A 27,666-nucleotide genomic window follows, 5' to 3' on the forward strand; every position below is an offset into this window, starting at 1 on the left:
CTGTAGCTGTTACCTGCCCTCTGGATTGCCTGAGACATAAACAGGGTCACAGGCTGGTTCATAGAAAATGTGCAGTAATTATTAGCTGTTTTTCCCTCCTCTCCCATGAAGAATAGGAAGCTCAGAATGCATTTGCAATGTCTTCTTTTTCAAAATATATTCCTTCCCAGAATTCTAGGTAAACATATACACCAAATAGGACAATTTTATTTAAAATTCTTCACTCTTACTTACTGACATCTTAAAAATCTTTCCAATTGCCAGAATGGTGGAGAAAAAAAATAAGAAAACTTGTTTTTTCACTGAACCCCTGGGGCTTGTTTTTAAAATGGATTCACATGCTGTTTTGTGGAAATGGGAGTATAGCCCATTTAAAGGGGGTCTTTCAGAGTGAGAGGAAAGGCCAGGGGCCAACTCAGGCCTTAATGAGTTAGCTTAAGTATGTAAGCTAATTAGTAAATTCAAGTTTCCAGGGCAAGGAGCTAAGCTAAAGAGAGGTAGCCAGGTGGTTTAAAAATGCCTCTGGAAAAAGCACATCATTGGGAAATCATGCTGTTGATAGACCTTAATCACTTTCTCTTCCAGTTTCTGCCAAATTTTGGATAATAGAAGATAATTTCATTTTGTTATATTTTGGTTGGCTATGTTTCCCCTGAGCTAAGATGTGGAAAGAAACTGGGCAGATAGTTAGTCAGATCTGTGAGTGTTAATAACTAGGGAAGCCCATGGATGTCGAAGAAGAAAACACTTCCATAGAATAAAAGTTTGGTGCATGTGGTTACCCCTTGCTTGAGTTGACACCACAGCCCACTTGGTGGCAGCTTCCCCAAATTGCAGGCAGAGTAATTGATAGGGAACGACCAGAGCTTCCCAGAAAGTAGGAGCATCACAGCAAGCCCTCAGGAAGTATATCAGAAGAATTGAGTTCATGCGTCTGTGTTCTAAACGCTGAGTGGTATATGTGGATGAAGTTGGGTCCTTGTGGAGGGCCTTGATGCAGTGCCAACATGAAAATGCATATGCAACAAGGACAGAACTGAAGAGCGGTTTAGAAACTAACTTTCTTCTGGAGAATTTATTAAGTGGGAAATGTGCAATTAGAAATCTTAATATGAGAGAAGAGGCTAGTAAAAGCATGCCCGTTTTGGAATTCAGTTACTAAAGTGAACCATACAAAATTGCCATTTCATAGGTTAAAAATGGTTCAGGGGCACCTGGGTGGCTCAGTCAGTTAGCGTCCTGCTCCTGTTACTAGCTCAGGTCACAATCTCACAGTGGTGAGATCAAGCCCCGAGTCAGACTCTGCGGTGAGCAAGGAACATGCTTGGAATTCTTTCTCTCTCTCCCTCCTTCTCTCTCTCTCTCTCTCTCTCTCTCTCTCTCTCTCTCTCTCTCCCTCCCTCCCTCCTACCCCCCACTCTCAAAATAAATAAATAAATATTTTAAATGGTTCAAAATTGGCAATTTCCTGTGGCCTGATCAAATGCCATTTAGGCATTTTATAAAAAGGGAGGATGATACGGACACTGATTGACACTTCGTAACCACTATTATGTGGAACCATGCTAAGTGAAAAAAAATACACATGCACATACATATAACACATATATATGCTATCTCATTTAATTTAATGATTATCACAACTCTGTAAGAGTAGTTTATTATTTTCATTTTCAGAAGAGAAAGCTAAGGAGCAGAGGAAGAGAAATAACTTGCCCAAGGCCATACAGAGTTGGGATGCAGACAAGCTCTGGGACCATGTTGACAAAAACTAATGGTCAATTCTCAGTAGTAATGGACACAGCAGATCACTCCCTCCTCGTTGAAATAGTTTCTTCCTTTGGTCTCTCTTTGCTATCTCCTATCTTACCAGCCACATACTGGCTGGAATCTCATCTTCCCAACCTGTAAACATGCAATGGGTCCAGAGCTTCCGCCTCAGACCCACTCTCTTCTTTATACACTCACTTCCTAGATTATTGTATTCTGTCCTTGAGTTTTTAAATACCAGCTAATTACTGATGATTCTCAATTTTTTAAAGATTTTTTAAATGTTTTTTATTTATTTTGAGAGAGAGAGAAAGAGCGTGACAGGGAGGGTTAAGGAGAGTAGGAGAGAGAGAATTGAGCACTGACAGTGCAGAGCCTGATGCGGGGCTCGATCTCACAAACCATGAGATCATGACTTGTGCTGAAATCAAGAGTCAGACGCTTAACCGACTGAGCCACCCAGGTGCCCCTGATGATTCCAAAATGTATATCTCCAGGTCCAACCTCTCCTCTGAACTCCAGACTAGCACACCTAACCAAGTACTTGCCTCCTTCACTTGGAAATTCAATAAGCAACCTGAACCTACTATGTCGAGTATTGAACCCTGATCTCTACACCCACCCCCCCAAAAACACTAATCCTTCATGTGCCTTCTTAATCTTAGAAAATAGCAGTTCTATGCCTTCCTGCATAAAGACCAAAATAATCGGAGAGGAGGTATTTTTTACTTCCTCTACTTATCTCACAGCTCACATCTCATCCATCAGCAGATCCTGAAGTTCCTCCCTTCAGATTATATGCTGAATTGGAACACATCTCATGATCCCACTATACACTGGCCCAAGCCATCATCATCTCTCACTGAACTTTTACAAAAGCCCCCTAACTGGTCTCTGTTTCCACCTTCATCACTCTATAGTCTGATCTCTCTCTCTCTGCATTGTAGTCAATGTGACCTTTGTAAAACATAAACTAGGTCATGCCATTCGTCATTCAAAACCCTTCAATGACTTCTTATTGTACTCGGAAAAACATACTCCAAAGTTTTCTCCATGCGTTGAAATGCCCCATAGGACCTGACCCCTCACTACTTTTCTAATCTCCTCCGTGATGGATGAAAATTGGCCACTTGTCATTGAGAAGGTAGAATCTATTGTCCCTCCCCTTGAATCAGAGTACATTAAGACAAAGAGCATAATGGAAGTGACCCTATATCAGTTCCAGGCCCAGTCTTTATGAGGACTAGTAGCTTTGACTGCCTGCAAGGCATCTGAAAGTCCTGAGCCACCATGTTAGAAGTTCATTGCCCTCAGGCCACCATGCTGTTGGAAACCCAGACAATATGATAGCAGCAAGGCTCTGGGTAGGCACTCTAGTCAACACCTGCAACTGAGATCCTGGGAAACAACATCAACTGCAGCTATGTAAGCAAGCCATCTTGTTCTCCCAGCCCAGTCAAGCCTTCATATGTTTTCATCCCCAAATGCTATTTGAGTGTAACCACATGAGCGACTCTAAGGAAAAAACACCCAGTCAACCTACAGAATGATCACAGATAGTAACGATTGTTTTAGCCCACCATGGTATAGTTTGCTGCACAGCCATAGCTACCGGGAACATACTTTCCTACCATTCTCTCCCTTGCTCTCTCCACTCCAGTCACACAGACCTACTTACTATTCTTCTGACATGCCAAACACATTACTACCTGCGGTTCTTCACACCTGCTTTCCCTGTATGTGGCATGTACTTCCTCTGGATATCCACATGGATTTAAAGCTCTGCTCAAACATCAGAGAGAGCTTCCCTGATTAATTTATTTAAAATAGCACCCCATTGCTGTCTCTTACCAAGCTTTGTTTTTCTTCTAAGCATTTACCACCACCTAACATATTTTAGACTCATTTATTATTTGTCTCCTACTAACAAAATGAAAAATTTGCAAGAACAGTGAGACTGCCAGTTTTCACTTGTAGCTCTTTCTTTCACTGCCTGGAGCACTTCCTGGTATATCCTAGGTATTTAATATACATTGGTTAAATGAATAAGTGATATTCCATAGGCCAAGCACCTCCTCTGCATTACACTAGTATGCAGAGGACAGAACAGAAGAAAAGAAAAAAATGTAGGGTCAGGGAGGAGACAAAGAGGCAATCACGTAAAGAAGGTCTATTTCTAGGGCGCCTGGGTGCTCAATCGGTCGGGCAACCGACTTCGGCTCAGGTCATAATCTCGCAGTCCGTGAGTTTGAGCCCTGCGTTGGGCTCTGTGCTGACAGCTTGGAGCCTAGAGCCTGCTCAGATCCTGTGTCTCCCTCTCTCTCTGCCCCTCACCCACTCACACTCTGTCTCACTCTCCTTCAAAAATAAATAAACATTAAGAAGAAGGAGGAGGAGGTCTACTTCTTTGCAAATTCTGATCCAGATGTTCCTCTTTCTTTTGGGCCTTTGCTACTGGGGCTATTATAAATTTCTGTCCATTGCCTCAGTCAACCTGAGGTGAAAATGTCACTATGCATAAACATGAGTTGCTACCTGCATATAAGACAGTCCAAATTCAAATGCATGTTTGCTATATATTCACAGAGACAAATATAGATTCCTAGCAGGTGTTGGAGGCCTAGGCAATTTGTGGGAAAGACTGAGAAAAGTTCAGTATCAGGGTCTGTCTCCAATGAGACCTCCACAAAAGATGATACTGTAATACTTTTTTTAAAAAGTACAGTTCTGAGGTCTCCTGTGTTCAAACCCTGACGTTGCTCCTTATAGCTATTTGACCTTTAACAAACAATCCTTGTGAGCCTCACCTTCTTCATCTGTAAAACACATCCCATGTGGCCTACAAGATAAAAGCACGGGTTTTATAGTTACACTGACCACAGTTTCAGTCTTGCCCAAACTCTTCCTTAACCACTCAATTTCTTAGTTTTCTCTTAGGTGAAATGGGAACAAGACATTTTCAGAAAGCTAGCATGAGGATCATACGAGATCAGAAATGTAACATAATGGTAGCTAGCACTTATGGAACATTTAGTTACCATTATTATTACATTCCTGATCTCATAAAATCTTCTGTTCTAAACACCACCAATCTTGTTAGGTAGGTACTAATACTATCCCGTGCCCCAAATCACAGAGCTAACAAGTACAAATGGAGTGGGATTTGAACACAGGCAGACCTAACTCCAGAGCCAAGCCCTTAAACACTCCATTCTATCACTTCTCTGCATGCTTAGAGCACTATCTAGCACATAGTACACTCTTCAAAAAAAAATTACTATTTTAACTACTGCTAAGGCTATGTATCATCATCATGATCCTCATGAACAACATTCTCATTATCATGTTAATGTCTAGGCACTATTTTCTTGTCCATAGAAGAAAACTCCAGACTCCTGCCTCTGATAAGTCCAAAGTTGGCAGGATGTCCCTACCTGTTCAGTTATAAACCCAGAAACTGAGCAGAACTCCTCAGTGACCCTGAATATGAGCAGATGGGTAAAAGCAGAGCTGTTGCAGTGATATGTTGTCAGTGGGGCGTATTAGCTCCATAGAACCACTTGTGCACATCTCTTCCCAACTCTGTAATTACCTTGGTAGCTGGAAACTGGCCACGATGGGGATGCTCACATCACAAAAGTCAGCAAACACAAGAAATCAAGGCTTTGTTTTTCCCCACAGAGAGCTGGTCGTTAAACATTTGCCTGCACATCACTGCTTTGAAGTCAGATAGGCGTGAGTCTGAATCCTCATGCAATCAGGTGGGATCTCAAGAAAATTACTTAACTTCTCTGAGCCTTACTTTCCTCACATCTTCAACAGAAATGATAGCTCTCTACTGGATTGTTGTGAAATGTAAATAAATTACTATTTGTAAAATTCTTGGGAGAACATATGGCACTTAGTAGGTATTCCCTAAGTGACAGCAGTTATATTAGTTTTATTATTTGCATTGCATTAAATAAAAGTGGACAGCAAAGACCATGATATAAATAAGAATATACAAGTACCAGCTTAGCAGACATGTACTTCACCAGAGTTGGTCTCACCCTTCCCGAAACCATCCTCATCACATCCCAATTCAAGAGATCTGAACTTAAGTGCTTCCTACTCCCTGCTCAAGTAACGCGTTCTCATTTGGATCCATTTCTCACGTTACAAGCCCCTGCCCGCACCATTCAGTCAGGGTCAGGGTGAACCTTACCTAATTAGTGGCATAATCAAAACAAATATTGTTTCATTTCCCCATGACATGATTAATTCCCATATGCTTCAAGGTTGGGCCTGCTCTTGATGAGTAACCAGAGAGAAAAATCACAAAATCACCAACCATTTGAGCTGGAAAATAATTGTGGACTCCTCTTATCCACTTTGCAGATGGAGAGATTGAGTAGGTAGGTGACTTGCCCTCTAGAAATATGTGGCTCCACATCATAAATTTCTTGTAATTTGTAAGAGGCAAATGATGCAAAGGGGATAGTCAAAGGCTTAGTGACCCCTTCAACTCAATCACCAAGGCCTACCCAGCCACCCCTCTACTGACACTGCTGGGTTTCAGTATATCAAATTTCATACCACAGAAATTTAAAGGTTTAATGACATCATTTATTCTCCAGTAGAACCACTGCGTTTTACTGAATTCAACAGTTTCAGATCTAGAAGGACCAAGTCTACCGCCCAGCTCATTCTTTGAAAACTTTTTTTTTTTGTTTATTTATTTTTGAGCGAGACAGAGCATGAGCAGGGGAGAGGAAGAGACAGAGGGCGACACAGAGAATTCAAAGCAGCTCCAGGCTCTGAGCTGTTAGCACAGAGCTCGATGAGGGGCTTAAACCGTGAGATCATGACCTGAGCCGAAGTTGGCCACTTAACCGACTGAGCCACCCAGGGACCTCTCATTCTTTGAAAACTTTAAGAGCTATATAAATTGAAGGACACCCAACTGCTCTGAATGCTCATAGACTCTCAAGATGTCTAAGCCTTTTCATGCTGCAGCTCCTTAGAGACAATCATTTGTATTAGCATATTAGAGGCTCTAAAAAGCCCCACGGTTCAGACAACTTTTAAAATTATTAATCAGGTGTTTATTTTTAATTAGCCCAATGTTTTCCAAGTTTTTAATTGTTGTTACTATAGAACTTTTGTGCTGAATATCTATAAATCTCAGAGAATATTCAGTATAAGGCCAATTTGATAAAAGCTAATTTAGTCTATCCGTTCAAGTTTAGAAAAGAAACTCAGGTTCTAGATAAAGATCCAGCTCTTCCACCTCCCACTTCTTGCCATGGCCACTCCTTACTGACCCCTTGGTATGCAAATAGGATAGGTCTGGGCTGGGTGACTTCACTGAGGACCTACTCTAGCCAATCACTGAATGAACAAATGAGTGGATGAATGGGTAGATGATAAAAGAAGGGAATAGATGAGGTGAAAGAGTAAAAGAACAAATGAAGAACCAGAAAAATTAATGAGTAAGTACATAAGTAAATGAGAAGGCTGGCCCTCCATTGTGCCATGATTCAAGTAGTAATGGCTTCCCCCTAGCAAATGGCACCATACCTTGTTATCACTCACAGGCAATGCATAAGAACATACATACATATATATATATATACATATGTTCTTACATATATATATATATATATATATATATATATATATATATGTTCTTATGCAATGCCTGTGATATATGTGTATGTATGTATATATATCATATATGCCTTCCTGTTTTTCTTTCTACAGAGGGAGTATAAATTTTACCCTGACAATGGAGAGACAAAGAAGAATGTAAACAGGAGAGGAACATGGTCATATTTATGTTTTAGAAGTACCAGTCAAGGGGAAAGAGTTTGATGGGAGCTTCTTGTGTGACCCTCCCCAGTGGAACTGAGAGTAAGCCATTTATTAGTCTTTGCCTCTCCTTCATCTTACCAAAAGAAATCATCAGAACATCTTGAAAAGCAGTGACAATATTAGAACTATCTTAGCAGTGTGGAGTTTGCTTCCACTACCACTTTCACTAATTTCACCTCTTCCTGGCTTTGAAACCTAATAGAGGCGGTAATACTGGAGACATCCACCATTTGGCTTACTTTTCTAGGACTTTCAAATGTAGATGAGGACAGTACTGGAGAGCTCTTGGGAAGTAAACCCTGGGAGCATGATTTACTAAAACTGACTAACTACATCCCTGACTTATCCTTAATAGATGCTCAATACTGAATCTGAACAGTGAAAATTTTAAGACCATTTTATGACCCCCCAAAAAACTGCAGAAAATGGGGGGGGGGAGGGGAAGTTATGCTTACTAGTATATGATGTTAGCAACAGACTCAAGGTTGTCTGGTGCCCTGCACAGTGCCCGGCACATAAGAGGTACTCAACAAATAACAGTTGACTATTCGGCGCTGAGTTTATAAAGGAAGCAGGTTCATTCATGTACTTAGTAAGTGTATACTAAATGCCAACTATGTGCTAGCACGTGTTCTGGGTCCTGGGGATACTTCAGTGAGTAAACAAAGCCCCCACCTTCATGAAACTTTCATTTAAGTCAGGTGTGACAAAATTCCATAATGTTAGAGTCAGAAATTACCTTACAGATAATACAGTTCAACTCTTTCATTGTTTAGATATGGAAATTCAGATCCAGACAGGAGAAAGAAATTCCCCCCAAGATCACCAAACAAGTTAGTAGCCAAACTGAAATTTAAGCATCAATTTCCTGACCGTAAATACATTTAGTGCTTACCCACTCACAACAGTCTGCCTAGGTTAAGGTGGTTCCAGAATGTCTGACATCATGATCTTAAAGAGAAGTCATGGTACCATAAATCACTGTTAATTCATAAAGACATAAATAGTATAGTCCTGGCCCCAGTTTAGCATCTAAATATCCTTAAGAATCTCATGTCTTGGCCAATGTTTCCAGTTTACTAGAGTAAATTAATTACTACTACTTTAAGAAAACAAACTCAGTTAACCAGAGATCTGGGATTACCAAAATCAGCAAAAACAGACAGAAAGAGGACTGCCATTTTGTGTTCTTTTCAAAAAGGTGACCAGAAAATAGGAAGTGGATAAGGGCATGGGTTTTGGAATCAAACCATTTTGAATCCCAATCCTGCCTCCAAATAGCTATATAACCATAGGAAACTCACACTCACTAAGTAAACTTGCACTCAATTTCCCCACTTGTAAAATGAATTCTCACAGAACTTTTATATGAATTCTATGAAATAATATATGTAGAATATAATAAGGGCTAAAAAAGTGGTCATTCCTTATACCTCCCCACACCTCTTCTTTTGACTGCCAATTTCTCTACTTTAAGACTTGTCAGTGAACTAGAAAATGTTCAAACACTAGTTTTGTAAAACATAAAAATGTAATAGTCCTAAAAAGTCTGAGGAAAATGCCCCTAAACTCATGGCATACACAACAGGCCTGGAATTTAGATTCTTTCATTTGGTGGAGTTTTCATATTTTCAGCCTTTGGTCAGACTTAAATTCCAGGGGGACTACCTCGTCTGATACTTTGGCACCTTCCCTAGCCACAGTTGGAAGCCAGAAGTATAGAAATGAGTAAAATGGAAAAATAATGAAAAACAAGAGTCAATCAAATCTTTTCATTTTTTCTTATTCCTTTAGTAGGATTTAAAAAAAAAAGTCTTTCAGTCAAAGCTTGGGATCAAGTTTTAGCTCTGCAAAGCTTTTTCCCATGCTTTGATTTAGTAGGGGCTCCTCCTGCCCCACGCTGGCCACATTTTTGAAACCCAAGAGCTCCTTTTGCAGGTAATATCTTGTCATCGCAGTGATTCTTGTGACTAATTATCTGGTTATGTTCTTTGGAAAGATATATCCATACAAGTCTTGCTAGAGCTGAGAAAAAACAAAGTTTTTGGTTTTCATCAATGTCCTCTGCTTTAATGTTGGTACCAACACAACCACGTGAAAGAGGCAGCCATCTGAATATATACTGCAATAAGCATCAAGATTTTTCAACATCCCTCAAACAAACCGTGTATCTGCAGTTTAATTTCCTTACCATTTAGAAGAGGAGATCACCCTCTCCCATCACACCAGTATCCCTTCCCCAGGCCCCATGCCTGAAGGAAATCACATTTTCTCGTTGGCAGAATCAAAGACACGAAGAGATGTTAATGAGGGAGCTGGACATACACAAGAATTCCAGCTCTTGTGTGCTCCAGAAAATGAACTGATAAAACTCTAATAGGGATACTTGCTAACTGTGGGTTGACATTAACAAAGGAAGAGTAACAAACCTAAATTTAAGGAAAGTAAAAAGAATACTAACAGCATCAGTTAAGGGTTGGGGTATCCACTCATGGCTGTGCTCTAAGTCCCGTGTACCTTGTCAGAGTCTCCTCCCCACTAGACCTCACCGAGTGATCTCTGGAAAATGAGGGAGCAGTGGACCAGATGGGCTCTAGGGGCCCTCTTAGATCTGATACTCTGTGAGTGGATGAAACAACTTGATGTCCACCACAGGACTCTGGGAGTTGAGCAGTGCTGACAAGTCAGATGGTGCCAAAAGACCATCCATGTGGAGATCATCAGTAGAGTAGTGGATGGGCCAAGAAGTAACAGTATATCTCCCCAATTTGCATAATAGTGAGAGAGGAGAACAGGAGGCATTGGAACCACTCGGAGCGCATTGCCACTTTGGAATGTTTTATTCACTACGGAATGTGCTTTCTCCTCCTTGTTCAAAATAGCTATCAGAATGCCTAATTGAAAGATTTTTCTAAGCCCAGTCATGAACATATTTAAAATCCCAGAAGCTAAATTTGGAGGGGGGTGGGGGGAATGTGTTTTAAGTAAGCTCTTTGCCTAACATGGGGCTTGAACTCACAACCCTCAGATCAGGAGTCTCATGCTCTATTGACTGAACCAGCCAGGCTCTCCCCTCCAAAAAATTTTTTTTAATTAGAAATCCAACAAAGGAGCAGGTAAAGCATCTCTGGAAAAAAGGGTCACAGCATCAAGCACCAAATGTTGAAACTCATAAATGGAAACCAAGAGGAATCAACACAACCCCCAGCTCCCACAGATAGGTACACAGTCCCTAAAATAAAGGTCAGAGATCATAAAGAATAAGAAGGAGGCCATTCATCCTTCATGAAGGTATTAAAAGTGACATAGTAGAGTAGACCTAAAAATGGTCATTTTATTATGGACCTCTGGCTATGATAAAAGTCAGTGTGGAAAAATGAAGAATGCTGCTTTATTTACAAAGGATAAAATCTTCAAAAATTGAATTGAACTTCAGTTTCTTCATCTGTAAACTGGGAATAAGGATACTCCCTGTTTCATGGTAATAGAGCTTTTTAGTTGAATTAAGTTTTAGGAAGCATCTCCCTGAAATGCAGAGTATGCTATTTGATGTGATACATGTATAACATCATGATAAAATCCAAGGGTGAAGGGATAAATGATATAGGGGCCCCATTTCCATGAGGACAATGATCAACCCTAAAATTACAGAGACGTAATTAAGGTCATATAATTAAGTGCCTGCAGTCTTTCTTCAGGGGACCATAAAATGTTCCCTGTATAAACTTTCTCAATATGATTCCTAAGGCATCTTTGGAATTAGAAGAGAAATAGAAAAGGTATTGTAGTTCTTCATGAATAGGTTAAATCTAGTCTAGCTTAAAGGTTAGACAGACGCCCTCTCACCACTTCTATTTCCAACCAGTTTCTGTTTTAAACACCATGATGAAGATGGGAAACCCACTGGGACTCATGAGCCTCCAAGATCATCAAGCTCAATGCCAAATGCAAATACACTGAGTCCCAGTGGAACTACATTTACTGAGTTCCAAGCTGCACGTCAGGCCCAAAGCTGAACTCAAGCAGAGCATGGTATCCACACCTGTGCTCACCAACTTTAGAGAAGTCAGATATACAATTAAGGAAAATTCAGTAAGGAATATTCTAGAACAATTCCATCTGAAGCAGTCAGAGACAGGGTTACAGAAGGGGTGCCATTTGGGTTATCAAGCAGAGAAGGGAGTAAGAACATCTCAAACAAAAGGAATATCTTGAGCAAAGGCTCAGAGGGGTAAAGGAGCATGGGAACCTGTTCAGTTTCTTGCTTGAAAAAACAGTGAGTCGTCTGGAGGCAAAGACTGTGGAGGATGCAACTAGAGATGTTGGCAAGATCCAAGTCATAAAGGGCCACCCTGTGTGCCAAGGCAAGGAGCTTGGCCTTTGTCCAATAGCCATGGGGGGCCATTGAGAGCTTTCAGACATGGGCTTTAACAGAGCTCCTTCTGGGATACTGTAAAGGCAGATTGTTGGGGGAGATACTAAAGGCAAGGAGGCAAGTTAGGAGGAGTTTTATTGCTATTTTTGTGTGGAACATCTGTTCTGAAAGCAACAATAGAGGACTAAGTCATGTGGCTTAATAACTTTCCACGTGGGCTACTGTGAGGGCTGTTTAGCACCAGATGAGCAGACACATTGAAGAGTCAGGACACAGTAGCATGTGGGAGGCCAGCAGTACAGAATGGTGGTGTTAGAGGGAGAAAGATCCAATAAAAAACCCAGTTCTACAACTTATCAGTTGTAAAACACTGGGAAACTCAGCAAACTTCATGGAGCCAAATGTTCCTCATGTGTAAGACGGCAATCATAATACCAACCTGGCCAGTCGGTTGTGAGCTAGATGCACACAAGGTCCCTGGCAGAGCATCAGGCACAGAGCAGGTCTTCTGTAAGTAGTAGCTGCCATTATTACAGTGGAAAAGCCTTTGGCCAAGATTATTCTCAGAAAAGATCCATTCACCAAGACAGAGGCTTCTTCTGCTGAGCACCAGTAACCAAAGCAAACAGAGCAGTGGGGACGAACACAGAGTTCTTACCTACACAAGAGGCTCAGGTGTCCCTTTCAAAGGAAAGCAAAAACCAGCCTGAGTCTAACAAGCCCATACACACTGATCAGAGCTGCCTATTCTCAGCAGCCCTGGGCACATTCCCGTGTAACCTGGTTTGACAAGCTGTACTGGCCCAGTGCCCAGCTTGCAGTCAGAATCTACCAGGCCCAGGGATTATTCGATAATCTCTCTCTCTCTCTAAGAGGGTAGTTATGGTGCAGAATGGAGGCATCAGTATTTGTTTTAAGCACATATGCATCATTCCTTGATTTCCTATCTCACCTAGAGGCTAAATTACTTCTTCTAGAGAGCAAAAGCACCACCTTCATGGCCCAAAGCTCTGAACATAGCTTCCACAATTAGCACAGCTAATTTACCATCCAGGAACAGTTTTGGTTCTAGAATTATGGCTCATGGTTGCAGATATTCTGATATTCCCAGTTCAGACAGTACTGAGATTCCTGCTCCAAACCTCTTGCTTGGAAAATAAGGGCATTCATGGATGAAGATATTGCTCATTGTCAATTATGATCTCTCCTATCCTTTGACTCTTGTCTTCTCACTTGCAAACACTCTGGAAACTTTGCATGCCCCCATTTCTGAACTGTCTCCTTCCATCTACCACTGTATGTTGCTCAAAGTACCCCACACCCACTGCTGCATCTCACCTGGTAGTCACCCTTCAGCCTCTGGAAACGCCTTTCTGCCTTCCCCATGAAACTGAAATGTTCTGGGCAAGTCACTAGTGACCTTTACAAATCCAACAGGATCTCATTCTACTTGGCCCACTTCAGCATTCTCCACTGTAACCACTGGACACTTGTGAAAAGCTGTCCCTCTTTTGGCTACCTAGCACTCCTCCCACTCTCCTGCCCACCCCCACGCCACTCCCTCCCTCCCACCACCCACCCCCCAGCTCACATTGGCTGACTCTTCTTCCTCTGCCCAACTCTGAGTGCGGGCTTTCTGAGTTTTTTCCCAGGGCCCCTTCTCTTTCCATATCCCCCTCCTCCTAGGAGATACCACAGCAGCCCACCATGGTTCCAGATGCTTCCTACTTCCATAGAATACAGAATCTTCTTTGACTCTAGCTCAACTCTCTCTCTCCTGAGTCAAAAACAGCAAAGCCAACCCCATCATGGAATCCTTGTAGGACCTGTTTGTCCTACATTGGCCTCAAATGTTGCTGTCCAAATCGAAACTTCCCTCATCTGCTGATGCTTGTGGCCTTGTTGATGGCACCACCATCCTCTCCAGCCAAGATAGAAAGCTCAGGCACTCTTGACTTCTCCTTCTATTTTATTCCACTGTTACTGAGCTGCATCAGTCCTTTCCCTCCTTCCTAACTGCCCCAGCCCCTGGCCAAGAACTCCTGTCTGGGCTTTTGCCTTCACTTCATAACCAGTCTTCCTGCTTCCTTCTTCTTCCTGTCCAGAGGTTCCTCCTCACTGCCATCTTTATAAAGCACAGAGAATATTACCTTCGGGGCAAAAACCCTCACTGCACCCACTGCCGCACCATCTCCTTAGCATGGGACCCAACACGCCTCCACAATATAGTAAGAACATACATTTGGGGTTTCTCTCTCCTACTAGATCATAAATTCCTCAATGGCCACAAGTGCTCCTTCGTGGCTGAGTGCCAAACAGCCTGAGCCACAGTAGATGCTCAATACACACTAGGAGAAATGAATGAATTGTCAGGCTGTCAGTATTCCCGGCTTATCCAGCCTTGCTCTCTAAAATCAAAATATCCTTCTCTGATTCTTTTAGGATTAAGAACTCCTTCCGAGAAGTTATGTAAAGTATACCCAAGTATCCCAAATTTTTTAGGAGTGCTGAATGCTCTACCTTAACTTTCTATAGCATTGAGCTGCTTAGAATTGGTTACTTATCCATATCAGGAAAAAAGAAAAACTCTTCTCATTGTGTATTGTGGAAAATAAAAATAATTTTCATGAAAAAAAATTTTTTTTTTACTTTAACTTGTTTTAACAGCCAGGGTCCAAACTGAAGAAATAAGAAATCACTCTACTTACTCTACACTCTACAGACAGAATCCAATTAAAGTAATTGATTCTTTAATAATCCAAATGATGGAGAAATTGAGACATTTAAGCAGATGAGGTGAGGTGAGCCAGGAAGCAAGAAGTTGCTACCACTTCCAGGCTAGACTAACAAAGGGGAACTGGGGCCAGTCATCTAGCAGAAGCTGGAGCCTTGGCAGGTGCAGATTTATCATAAAGCTAACGAGGCTTATGCTTTGGGACTTCTTGCCCTCCTGCATCCCTTCTAAGGCTCTAGATCTAATTTTGTATTCTTTTTCCTTAAAAGGGTCCCCCAAATTGTATAAACTTCAGTCTTCACAAAACCTAGATCCTCCACAAACCATGGGGGAAATATTACCACCACTAGAGATGCTGCCCAAGGCTGAGATGGGGAGAAACCCCCTAGATTTTCCTTTCTGTCCACTTTCCAATATCCTGCCAGTACTTCCCATTGGCCAAACTCAGCCACGAGCCAACTTGCATGCAAGCCTGGGAAACACAGACTTTAGGGTCAGCCACCCTATAATATGGAGCAAAGCAGGGAAGGGCAAGGAGTAGATGTGAGAGCAAACAATCCAAGGATTGGCATTTCAGCCTCATTGAGGCTCCCTTTGGTACCCAGTATTAAGGCTGAATAAAGGCATACAGAATTGTAAGGGTGTTACCAAGAAAATGCTAAATGACTCTCTCCCAAAGTGTCCTACACGACAATGTATACACAACATACCTATATCTGCCTTCCAGCCCTGCAGACTCTGAAATTCAATCTTGCATCATCTTACTAAAAGTAGTCCGATTTCAGGAGGACAACTCACACTAACCAAGCTTATAGAAGCTTGAAGCATAAACCTAAAAACTAATATGCCTATATATAAGAATATCCCTGTAATGCGGAGCAGCAGCATGCTTGTATTGACAAAATTAGTTCAATTCTTTTGCTCACTATAGCACACAATTATTGACTATTAACACGCATGGCAGTTAAGCAATATGGATACAAATTAATAATACCCAGCCCCTCCCCATAGGGGCCTGGTGATGAATTTATGGTAACACCATAGACAAATATAGATTGAAAAGAAATTAAAATTCTTATTGAGCACAGACCCACAGCCAGTCTAGTTCACATGATTTGAACACATAATAACATGAGGCTCTGACGGATACAGATGTCGGTCTCTAACCATAGATACAGATCTGGCAGGGAGACTGTACAGAGTTGTTTGTCAGAGCACAGACTCCTCTGGAGAGAGAGCCCGTTTCCATCCCCGACTCAGTTTTTCTATGTCCCACACTGACCACCACCTCTTCTGAGGGGCACGTAAATGCAATATGCCATTCATTTGGTTACGATCAGGTTCAACAGACCTCAGATATGTTCACTCACACTGGGGCAGACTTCTGAACCATTCTTGCTCCTTGAGAATCTCATAAAAGCTTCAGACTCTCTCTGACATCCATATACAGTAAAACCTTGGATTGCAAGTAACTCCTTCTGCGAGTGTTCCATAAGACAAGCAAATATATTTTAACTTGATAAATGAGCGTTGTCTTGCAATACAAGTAGTATGTGACAGAGGATGTCACGTGATCACAACTGAGCCAATGGTTCTTGAAATTCGCTTTGATATACGAGTGCTTTGGATTACAAGCATTTTCCTGAACGAATTATGCTTGCAAACCAAGCTTTTACTGTACATACAAATTTTGTATATGCTTTCAGGGGGTTCTTTGACTGCATCACCTTCAGTTCTTTTTCCCTAGAGCAGGGCTTGTCAACCTCAGCAATACTAGCACTTTAGATTAAGTAAAGCTCTGTTTGGGGATCTGTCCTGTCTATTCTAGGATGCTTAGCAGTGTCCCCAGCCTCTACACACTATATGCAAGTAGCCTACACCCCACCAGTTGTGACAACCAAAAACGTCTCCAGACAATGTTAAATGTTCCCTGGGGGGGGGGGGGGGGGTGGGGTAGGGGGCAAAACTGTCCCAATTGAGAACTACTGCTCTAGAGAGACATTCGCTGCCTCAGCTCTTACTCCATGAACAATGCATGGAGGGTCCAGCTCTAAGAGTAGCCAGCCCCCTGGCACCTGCTCTGTCTAGACTTTAGGCTATCAGTCAGTTCAGCAGACAAGTTACTTTAGAAAGAAGAATGTTTAAAAGCTTCCGAATTCTGGGTCTACCAATGTATATAAGTGTCTGCATGTGGATCAGGGTTGGGAGGGAACTTAAAAACATGCGGTCAGGTTATTTACCAGGATGGAGAGATTTTAAGCTTATTTTGTTTGTTTATTTCCATTTGAGGGGAAAAGAAAAACCATCACTATTGATGTGCATGCATTTACAAAACATTAGATGACTATATCCATTAGCCAATTAATCTAGAGTCCACCTGAAGCTGCTTGTGGTCTTTAGCCATCTGGAGAAGCTCCACATGTTTCTGGTATAGCTGGCATTATTGTCCCTTCTAAAGGATTAGAAACCTGCAGCCCATGCCAATTCTCAAGGCCACCTATAGCCCTTAAAAGATGGCAAAGAAGTCATCATTCCTCCCACCCCATCCCCAACTCAGACTGAGGATTTGGCGTGGGCCAGACACTATGATTTATGTACATCAAATCATTTAAACCTTACAACAAGCTAGAAAAGTAGGTACTGTTGTCCCCACTTTAGAAAAGGACTGAGCCTCAGAGAGGTTTAGTAGGTTGCTTAGAGTCGCATAGCCAGTAAGTGGCAGAGCTGGAATTAAAACCTAGTTCCTCTGACACTAAAACCAATGTTCTTTTCCTGACATTGTCATGTGTCTGGTCCAGTTGCAGATTTTAGCTAAGATTATTTAAGACAGGAAGAAGCGGCCTTTGTGACATGTATGAAAATTAAGACAAACAGCTCAACTCTTTCACTTCAATGGGGAAATGCATCAAAAACAGATATTTGACATCAAATCAACATAACTCCTGATTGACATAATATTTTTGTAAATATCTGAACTCAGAGCATTGTTGGCTGTCATCTTCAGACTCCCAGTCTTCCCATAATACAGGCAGCTACATGCAGTGCTGAGGGAAGGCAGAAGCCCAAGAATTCCGACTTGGAGGGCTTTTCCTCTACCCCGATCTCCTCATCAACAACTACAAGTCGCTGGCTCTGAGCATGAAAACATTCATTAGCTTTTAGTTACCAATTCAAACCAGGGACCTCCTCATTCTGCCCACACAACTCCAGAGGAAGTCTGGGACAGGAAGAGAGAGACCAGATTGATGGGGCTAATCCAAAACACAAATAATGTATTTTGTCCCAAATATGTTGAAAAAAACACTTGAAGCCAGGGTGTAATAATAGGTTTTCCTAGTAAGACTGCTTCCATAGAGAGTTACAAGTGCCCCTTGATTATACTTCTAAGAATATCGAGTCTGGATTTCTTCCTTCCTTTCCTTTTTCTCTTGCTTTCCTTCCTTCCTTCTTTCCTCCCCCAACAGTCACATCCTGACCTCCTCCTTTGCACTAGCCCCTATGCTGGGAACTGGGGGTACTGAGAGGAATAAAACTCACACCCTGTCTTGTCTTAAAACCTAGTGGAAAAGACTGGCAAATATTCCCAAGGGAGTATGACAAGCACTGGGATGAAGAGAGTTGTGCTACTGCCCCTTCAAAAAGACAGAAACATTCAATACAGTGTGGGGAAATCATTTGTTTGTTTGAAACATTGGAGGTCAGCATCAAAAGAAGCATCTTGGAAGGTATGATATTTGTGCACAACACTGCAACTCTGGGCCTCAAAACTTGTTAGGAAAACATGCCTTTGATAGGATCCTTAAATATTCTATGGTACAAAAATCCTAATAAAAAAGAGATGAGAACAAAGCTATTTTCTTTTTCCTTTAGAGAGCAGAGTGGGAAAGGATAAAGACTATGGTTGATAAGTTATGCTGCTCTTATTCATTACATTCATTAATATTTTATTGTTTTAATTTTCAAATTACTTTTGAATTCATTATCTTAATTTTGCCTTACAACAACCCTAAGAGACAGATCTTATTATTTCCATTGCACTGGTAAGAAAATGGAGGGTCAGAGAGGTTAAGTGGCTCTCTTAAGGGCTCTCAGGTAGCCGAAAGAAGAATGGTTCTCTCAAATTCACCTCTGTCAGCCCATGTCCTGTCCTCTAGACTGCAACGCCTCCATGCGTGCCATGAGTCCTGGGAAAGGAGTAATGTTATTCAACTACAGTCTCCTAGGCATCACACGTGGAGTGGAAGGTGTGTTCAAGAGGCTCTGGGGTGTTGAGAAGACAGTAAAGTGAGTTTTAATGGAAAAGATTGTTCTACTTATAGCGGCTCCAAAAAAAAATGATTCACTCTTCAGGCCTGACATGTTTTGAGAGACAGACATGCCTGTAAATTTGGCCAGACTCGTGGGTGCCAGATGATAATTGACAAAGACCCTAGGGCTTGGCGATCAAGCCAGGACTTCCTCATGTTCTTCACTGGGCTCTCCAGGGGCCAAGTGCAGTGCACAATTAAGTCAGCTGGTTGCAGAGGGGAAGAGATGGGTCATTTTCTCTATGGAGATATTTTCTTCTTGGCAAGATGCAGAATGACACACTTCAGGCAGCAGGAAGATCATTTCCATAAAAGCCAGCAAGGAGGGAGGGAAATCGCACAGTTACTGAAAGACAAACAAAGCCCAAATACCATAAACAGAGTATGGAGTTCCCAACCAGAGGCACAATTATCTCTTACCTCAAACTTGGACAGGGCTCAAGTGAGCATTATAAGAGATTTTCTCATGCACATGAGTAATTGCCCCACTCATTAAAATGTTATAGATGAGCCTCACTTGGAAAGCAACAAAGTGTGAATTCCAGTGGAGGACCTGGAGGAGGTTTAAAAGGGCCCAAGGAAGTCCTAGCAGAAAGTTTCAAGACAGCCCAACAATCTTCTCGGAGACAATACTGTGACCACAGTGAGAAGAAAGATACAAGGAAGAACAGATATCATTCATATGAACATCAATAGATGCCTGCCATTTTACTACCTTCTATTTAATGAAAACACAAATTCGTAAGTAAACATGAGATTATTTATGTCCATTGCAATGAAGGAAAATGCACTTGTCAGTTTTACTCAGTGTTTATTTAATCACTTGGGACTCTTCTTGGACCAAAGTCGAGACCTGTTAGAAAGAACTGATCGGATGGATAACAATGTAACTTAAGGAAAATGCAATTCACATGGGATTTAATGGCATGTCAGAAGACCACACTGATATCCTTAACCCACAAGATTTGGGGTACCATCTTCTCATCGTAGATGTCTTCATGATATGTCAAGGCTGCTAGCCACCCAAGAAGTGCACAGACATGAATTTCAGTCTTAGAAGCTCTACTGCAATAGCTCAATAGATCATATCATTAGCTGATCCTGGAATTTTAAATAACCAGATTTGAATCTTTAACTCTACATATCATCCTGTAAACACTGTGACTTTGTTGATAATAGTAACACTCACCAAGATAAAGAGTAAAAAGGAGAGGGGGAAACAAAAATTAATGAGTTTAATATAAGACCTGCTGAACCTGAGACACCTACAAGACATTTCCAGGTGGGACGCATACCAATCCCATAGACAACTGATTACCAACATTTTAAACAGTAGAAACACAAAGAACACAGTCAAAAATTAGAGATGACAAACTCCTCTCTGCTTTCATGTGTGAATGTGCTACTTGATTCCTGCTTCCTTGCTGTTATATGTGCCATTTGTCATCAGATGTAGTAAGTTTACTCCTTTGGATTGCAGCACAAAGACTTCTGAGTTTTAGCAAGCGTCCTCCCTGGAAAATTTTAGGCATGTGACACAGACTCACCTTGTCCTTAAAGGGCTAAACAAAGTAAATATTATAAAAAGGTAACACATCTCCATGGGATTTGGTAGGATAAGGGACATCCATTCAGTTACTTTGTATAAAGGACCAATGACCTTTACCAACCATGACAACTCACCTGAATATACACCAAGTATACCAGGACAACCCTGAAAATACAACAGAATGCCCACAAGTGATGAATATCTTTCCAGATCACAGATGGTTCTATTTTGCTTTTTATGATGTTTCTTCTGATTATAAAGTAATATATGTCCATTGTGTCATGTTTGGCAAATGTAAAAAGAACAACAAGAAAACAAAAATCACCTTCAACCATACCAGAGATAACCACTTTTAATAATTGGCTGTATTTCCTCCCTGTTGATTTCTACTCATTATAAACATATGTACTTGGGGGTATATGACACCATTCTGTACATAACATTTTATACCATTTTTTCTTCTTAGCATTATATATTGAATATTATCCCATGATAGTAAATATTTTAATAACATGATTTTTATTGGCTAACTAACACCTTATGATAGGAGTATATCATAACTAATGTAACTGACTTTTCAGGAATGGAAATTTGGTTTGTTTCCAGTTTTTTGTTGGTATAAATAACAAAATTTTAAAAATCCTCCTCCTTAAATATGGTTATGCTCCTGTATTGGTTGGATGCAGACATGATGGCAGATGCAAAGGGAGTTTTATGACAAGAATATTTATAAAGTAATTGGTGGGTTTAAGGGAAACCAACAAAGATGGTGAGGCAAAAAGGCACAGAGCCAAGACACAATGGGGAAGCCACCACTAGTCAGGCTTAAATAAGCAAAGACGGGAGAGGGTGTTCTGGAGCTACTAGAACCCAGTTAGGTCTGCAGCAGGATGAAGAGCCACAGGACAGGGGATGTTGCCTTGGGTGAGGAAGGCAGCCACTCCCAAACCATGTCTCAGGAGGGAGGGAACACGGAGGGTAGCCTACTACCCTCTTTCCACTTGCTCTCTGACTGCCTTGGCTTCCCAAGAGCAGAATCCAGCAAGCAGACAGAGGGCTAAGGAGCTGAGTTGATGTCATCCATTGAGTTCAACCTCCCTGGGCAGAGAGCAGGGTGAGAAAGGTGTTGGACGTAATCAGAGAGACAAACAGAGAATATCCAGCTAAACATTTTTGCTTATCCCTTTCTAAGTTAGAGACATGAGTCCTATGAAGGTTTAAAATAGAGGCTATGTGGCCAGTACCTCTGAAGTTTCACTCTCTGAGTTCCAGATGGCTACAGAGCAGCCCAGCTTGTCTATGTTTGTGCCAAGTCTAGGACTGGGTCAACCCCTCCTCCAAACTTTATTCTGCTGCATCCTCTGAGGAGCCTTTTTTTGTGTGTGCAAAAAGGTGCTTTTATTGAAGCAGGGGGATGGGATCGTGGGCAGGGAGAGCAACCTCGGAACCATGAGGAGAGACTATATACTGTGGAGTTAGGGGAGGTAAAGTCCAGGGGAAGTTTCCAGTGAGTTAGTTAGTTGGTTAGTTCGTTATGTATTTTTAATTTTACTTTTTTTTTTTTTTTAACTTACATCCAAATTAGTTAGCATATAGTGCAACAATGATTTCAGGAGTAGATTCCTTAGTGCCCCTTACCTCTGAGGAGCCTTCTACTACTTGGTCCCTGAGCCAGAGTTTACTGGGACAGCCAGTATATTAGCACATTCAGGAAGTTCTGGAATTAAGCTTGCTGCCTACGTCATTTATACAATGCATCTACGGGTGATCCCTATCACAATTACACAATTATTACACAATTAATAAGTTGATATGACTGAGCTTCTTGCCTGGGTCCCAATTTTTAGTTAATATTCTGTTATAGAGTGGAGCCCTTCTCTTAACACTGGCTACGGGGCTCTGGAAAACAGTGTGGAAGTTCCTCAAAAAATTAAAAATGGAACTACCCTATGACCCAGCAATAGCATTGCTAGGAATTTACCTAAGGAATACAGGAGTGCTGGTGCATAGGTGCACATGTACCCCAATGTTTACAGCAGCATTTTCAACAATAGCCAAATTATGGAAAGAACCTAAATGTCCATCAACTGACGAATGGGTAAAGAAGATGTGGTTTATATATACAATGGAATACTACTTGGCAATGAGAAAGAATGAAATCTGGCATTTGCAGCAACGTGGATGGAACTGGAGGGTATTATGCTAAATGAAATAAGTCAGTCAGAGAAAGACAGATACCATGTTTTTACTCTTATGTGGATCCTGAGTAACTTAACAGAAGACCATGGGGGAGGGGAAGGGAAAAAAAGTTATAAACAGAGAAGGAGGGAGGCAAACCATAAGAGATTCTTGAATACAGAGAACAAACTGAGGGTTGATGGGGGGGGGGGGGCGGAGAGGGGAAAGTGGGTGATGGGCATTGAGGAGGGCACTTGTTGGGATGAGCACTGGGTGTCATATGGAAACCAATTTGACAATAAATTATATTAAAAATTTTTGGAATAAAGAAAAAACAAAACACTGGCTACTGGTCTGTGGCCTTGACGTTCTGCCTAATTTTGGCCAGCATCATCTTCCTGGAGGCTGGTGCCTGCTTCCTTTCTAAGCAGTTGGCTGATGTCCTGTCCCAAAATCAACAGACCATCTATAACCATAGCTGTGCCCATGAACTGAGTAAAATCACTACTTGCTACAAATACTTGCTGTCACGCTCTGCTGTCAGATTGAATACCTTTGGCTGTAAGTTTAGCCCAGATGGAAGCAAGTTTAAATTATTTTTAGGTAATGTGTTTGGGGTCAGTCCTACAGTCTGGTTATGATTCTAGACATAGCCCAACAGAGCCTGAATCTTCTTCCCACTGAGGTCCCATTATGTCTTGTAGTTGATTGTGCAATAACTGGTTAAACCCTAAGGTTTACTGTGAGAAAAGACAGTAAAAATCCAGGTTTTGGCTGCTGACTTTTGGTAATGACATCACCTCCCTTATATGGCCTCTAACCCTCAGGTTCAGCAAATGGGGTTTGAAGGTTCTGCTTTAGGACCTGGCAAGTAATTTGGAAAACTATCTTCCCCAATGCAGAAAAATACTTCATTTTTCTTGTCTGATCTACAGCAATGAACTCTTTTCCTGGTTCCTTGGCCATGAAATATGCCTCCTATATTATTATAGGAAGATTTGCCTCCTTGGGGTCTACATCCTGATTGCCTTTGAAGTCAGCAACATCAGAAGTTAATTCCAAGCAGGTCTTCTAGGTCCTGTGCATGGTTTGGTACTTTATAAATTGCATTAGAGGTTAGTTTAAGCTCTTGCAGCCCAACAGACATTGTACTGTGTGCCTCTATTTCTTTGTCTCTTTATTTCCAACAGTACACGTTCAAGTCCTGTCTTTGTTTTGTCAGGTGGGTCCCATTAAAATCTTGTATTAAACTTTGCCTCTTTTGAAGTCCCAGACCTCATCCATCTGTTTTGTTTTTTTTAATGATTTTGTTTAGAATTTTTTCAAAGTTAATGGAAATGTTTGAGGGATGGAAAGTCTGGTTAATTGATCTTTCAGTTAACTGAAGGTTATTGTCAGCCAATATTTTTAGATTTTTGTGTTTCATTTCATCTCACTTCAAATATTGCTCCTGTTTGTTTCAGCTACCCATCCTCCACTGACCAAATTCCCAAATTTCTCTCTTTCTTAAATCATATTTTGGGGCACCTGGGTGGCTCAGTCGGTTGGGTGTCCGACTTTGGCTCGGGTCACGATCTCATGGTTCATGAGTTCAAGCCCTGCGTCAGGCTCTGTGCTGACAGCTCAGAGCCTGGAGCCTGCTTCAGATTCTGTGTCTCCCTCTCTTTCTGCCCCTCCCCCGCTCACAGTCTGTCTGTCTCTCTCTCTCTGTCAAAAATAAATAAACATTTTAAAAAATCCTATTTTGGTCCCTTCTGCTCCCAAAATTGGGATTAAATTCCCAGAAATTAGGCTCCATGGGGATTGGCTGAGGAAAGTAAACTATAGAAGAGATGCAAACAAGGGAGGGCCCCAGAAAGAATATATGCCCAAACTTGTGAATCAAACCTGATAATCATAGACCATATATAAGCATCAAATCTAAAAGTGTATGACTAAGATTATAAAGAAACAGCAAGAGTTTAAGGCCAAAGACAATGGATCATAGAGAAAGCAAATGGAAATGACAGCAAAAAGGACTCCAAAATATCGCTCCAAACACTGATGGGTATTTGACCATCCTTCCCAGGATGCTTCTCAAAGGTCAACTTGTACAAACAACAACAAAACTCAGGCTTGCCGAATGTACTGAGAAACAACCCTTTTCTCACAAAAGGCATTGTTAGGCAATGCCCTTTACCACTATACTTTATTTAGGAAATGCCAATTCCAGCATTGTTGCTTAAAAAGAAATGTTTAACTACCATTGAAAGAAACTTTTGGTAAGTTCCTAAAGAGATGAGGCAGTGATGGAGATTATTAGCTCCAGCATTTGAAGGTTGGATAGCAAGGATGGTTATACCCAATTTATGACAATAATTTACTGAGTTCAATGAGACAGACCCCTGAATCAATACTAAACATGAACAAAAGTATACCCTACCCTAAACTGGGAATGAAGTAATTTAAAAATAGTGATGGTAAATTCACATTGTCTGGGGGATGCTTAAAGCATTATGAGGGAACTGTCAGGGTGTTGTGCAAATAGGAAAATGTATATTCAGTTCCAACGTCACAGAGAGAAAGTTTAACCAAAGGAATTTTAAAACGTCAATGTGATCAGAACAGAGAGAATCCAGCCACCAAAGGGGGAAAAAAATTGAGGGTGGAAAGGCAAAAGCAAATTTCACGAAGACGTTCAAGGTTAACAAGATGAAAGGGAGGGGGTTGAGGGGGTGGATTACACAGACGATGGGGATTAAGGAGAGCACTTGTTGTGAGGAGCATTGAAAGCTGTACAGAAGTGCTGAATCACTATTTTGTACACCTGAAATTAATATTACACTGTATGTTAACTAACTGGAATTTAAATAAAAACTTTTTAAAAAAAAGATAAAATGACTCTGAACCCAAATGGTACAGACTAGATTGGTGAAACTAATCAATCTGGGACATGTTGGAGGAAAATTCAGATGAAACCAGAATGATCTCCTAAGCAACTTCAGGGCAAAAGAATCAAATGCATATTGGAACCTCTGGGTTCTTTGAAGTGTATTGGTTGTACTCTGTATTTATGTACTGTCCTTATTTTAGAATGAAAGTTAAAGCACTGTCAACAAGCCTTTTTGTCTTCTTCATAAAGCACCACTCTGACTATCTTTTATATACAGATACTTGAGTAGGACACACCTGGCTAAGATCACTGAGATTCTGGTGCTCAGAAAAGAGTAAAACCAGATAAAGAACACTCATTATAAATCTCTTAAGACTCTTATTTGTAAATTAGTTACATAAATTCTGTTTCAAGAGGGAAAATCAGAGATAAACATCCCTTCTTTCAGATGCTATGAGCAGTTAGAAGAACACATTCTCTCCTCTATTCTTTCTAGATTGCCGGGAAATACAACCAGATGATCTTGGTCTTGACAAATACAAGTACCCCTATGTGCGCTTATCCACAAACCTGGGCACAAGTGTGATCACTTTATGTCCCAGTTTATGTTTATGTCCCCAGTTAATTGTTTGAGCTCCATCTGCGCTGGTTAGTACTAGTCCCACACCTACCACCATAGGGATCCATACCCATCATTCCCTTTCTTTCCCAGTGATCAACCCCAGAAGACTGGGCAGGCTTTTCATGGAAACACTCAAAAACCACACAAAATCATATTACATTCCTTATTCCTAGACAGCCTTGTGAGGAAGGCTACCTATTTCTAAGTCGTATTTCTCTAGTAATTGTAGTATCAACCCTTCTAGAGGGACTATTCACAATGACTCACTACAGGGGAAAAAAACAAAAACAAAAACACAAATAATCTCTTGAATGACCTCCTTTAAACACAACTCTGATTATGCCACTCAGCTTAAAAAGCTTCAGTGTCTCTTGAGTATCTACAGAATACAGTTCAAGATATTAACTTGACCTACAAATTCTTCTACAGTCAAATCCCTGTCTATCTTTTCAATGACACATTCTGCCACTCAGCCATAAGAAATCTTCAGCCATGCTGATCTTGCAGGGCTTCAGGAAAGAAGAGGCTTTCTCATGCCTCTGTGTTTTTCTACTTGGTGTTCCTTCTCAATAAAATGCCTCACCATCACCTCCTACACCACTACCATCTTCTGCTTCTTCTCGAACTGAAAAATATATATTCATCCTTCAAGGCTGACCTAAACATCAGCTTAGGAAGTCTTTCCTGGTCATCAGAGGCAAAATCTACATGATACGCAACTATTACACAATTCAGTATTGTATTTATTCTGTTTGTTGTAAGTGTCACAGTTTTTAATATTGTGTAACTGAAGGCCTGTGGAATGTCTGATACAAAGACTACATTCCATTAGTATTGGGGGAAGTGAAAGGATTTTGGAAATATGACATATAAAAAAGAGGCAAAGAAAGTGGGCCTAAAGAAAACTCAAGGAAGATATAAAAGCTATTAGTAATACAAACAATAACCTCAGGTAGGTTACCATTTATTTGGGTGTCTGGTATGTGTTGGGCACCATACTAGCTACTTCAGGAACATCTCATTTAATATTCTACAAGTCCCCTGTGAAAGCAATATGTTTATCAACCTCATCCCCATTTCAGAGAGGTAGAAGAAATTACTCAAAATCAGTTTACCAGTAGCACGGCCAGCATTCAAAGCTGGGTGCCTACTGCCAAAGTCCAATCCCTTCACACTATGTAGATCCTGACCCACATCCTGATGTTAAGATCATTAGTCTTCACCCCTTTTTTCTGCTTTGTAATTAGCTGGTCTTAGATAAGTCATTTCCCCTCTATCTGGATCTCTTGACCCCTCCTTTCTTAAAACCCTCTCCTTGAGAACGGACTGAGGGTTGGTCGGGGTGTGGGAGAGGGGAGAGTGGGTGATGGGCATTGAGGAGGGCACTTGTTGGGATGAGCACTGGG

The 27,666-nt window shown here is 41.2% G+C and overlaps 1 pseudogene; it reads left to right on the plus strand.

Annotated features, from left to right (window-relative positions):
- LOC125921559 (keratin, type II cytoskeletal 8-like) overlaps positions 1–27,666 on the plus strand; it is a 108,098-nt pseudogene that overhangs the window by 57,945 nt on the left and 22,487 nt on the right.

This window comes from Panthera uncia, chromosome D4 (genome assembly GCF_023721935.1).
Source record: "Panthera uncia isolate 11264 chromosome D4, Puncia_PCG_1.0, whole genome shotgun sequence".
In the NCBI taxonomy this organism is placed as follows: Eukaryota; Metazoa; Chordata; class Mammalia; order Carnivora; family Felidae; genus Panthera; species Panthera uncia.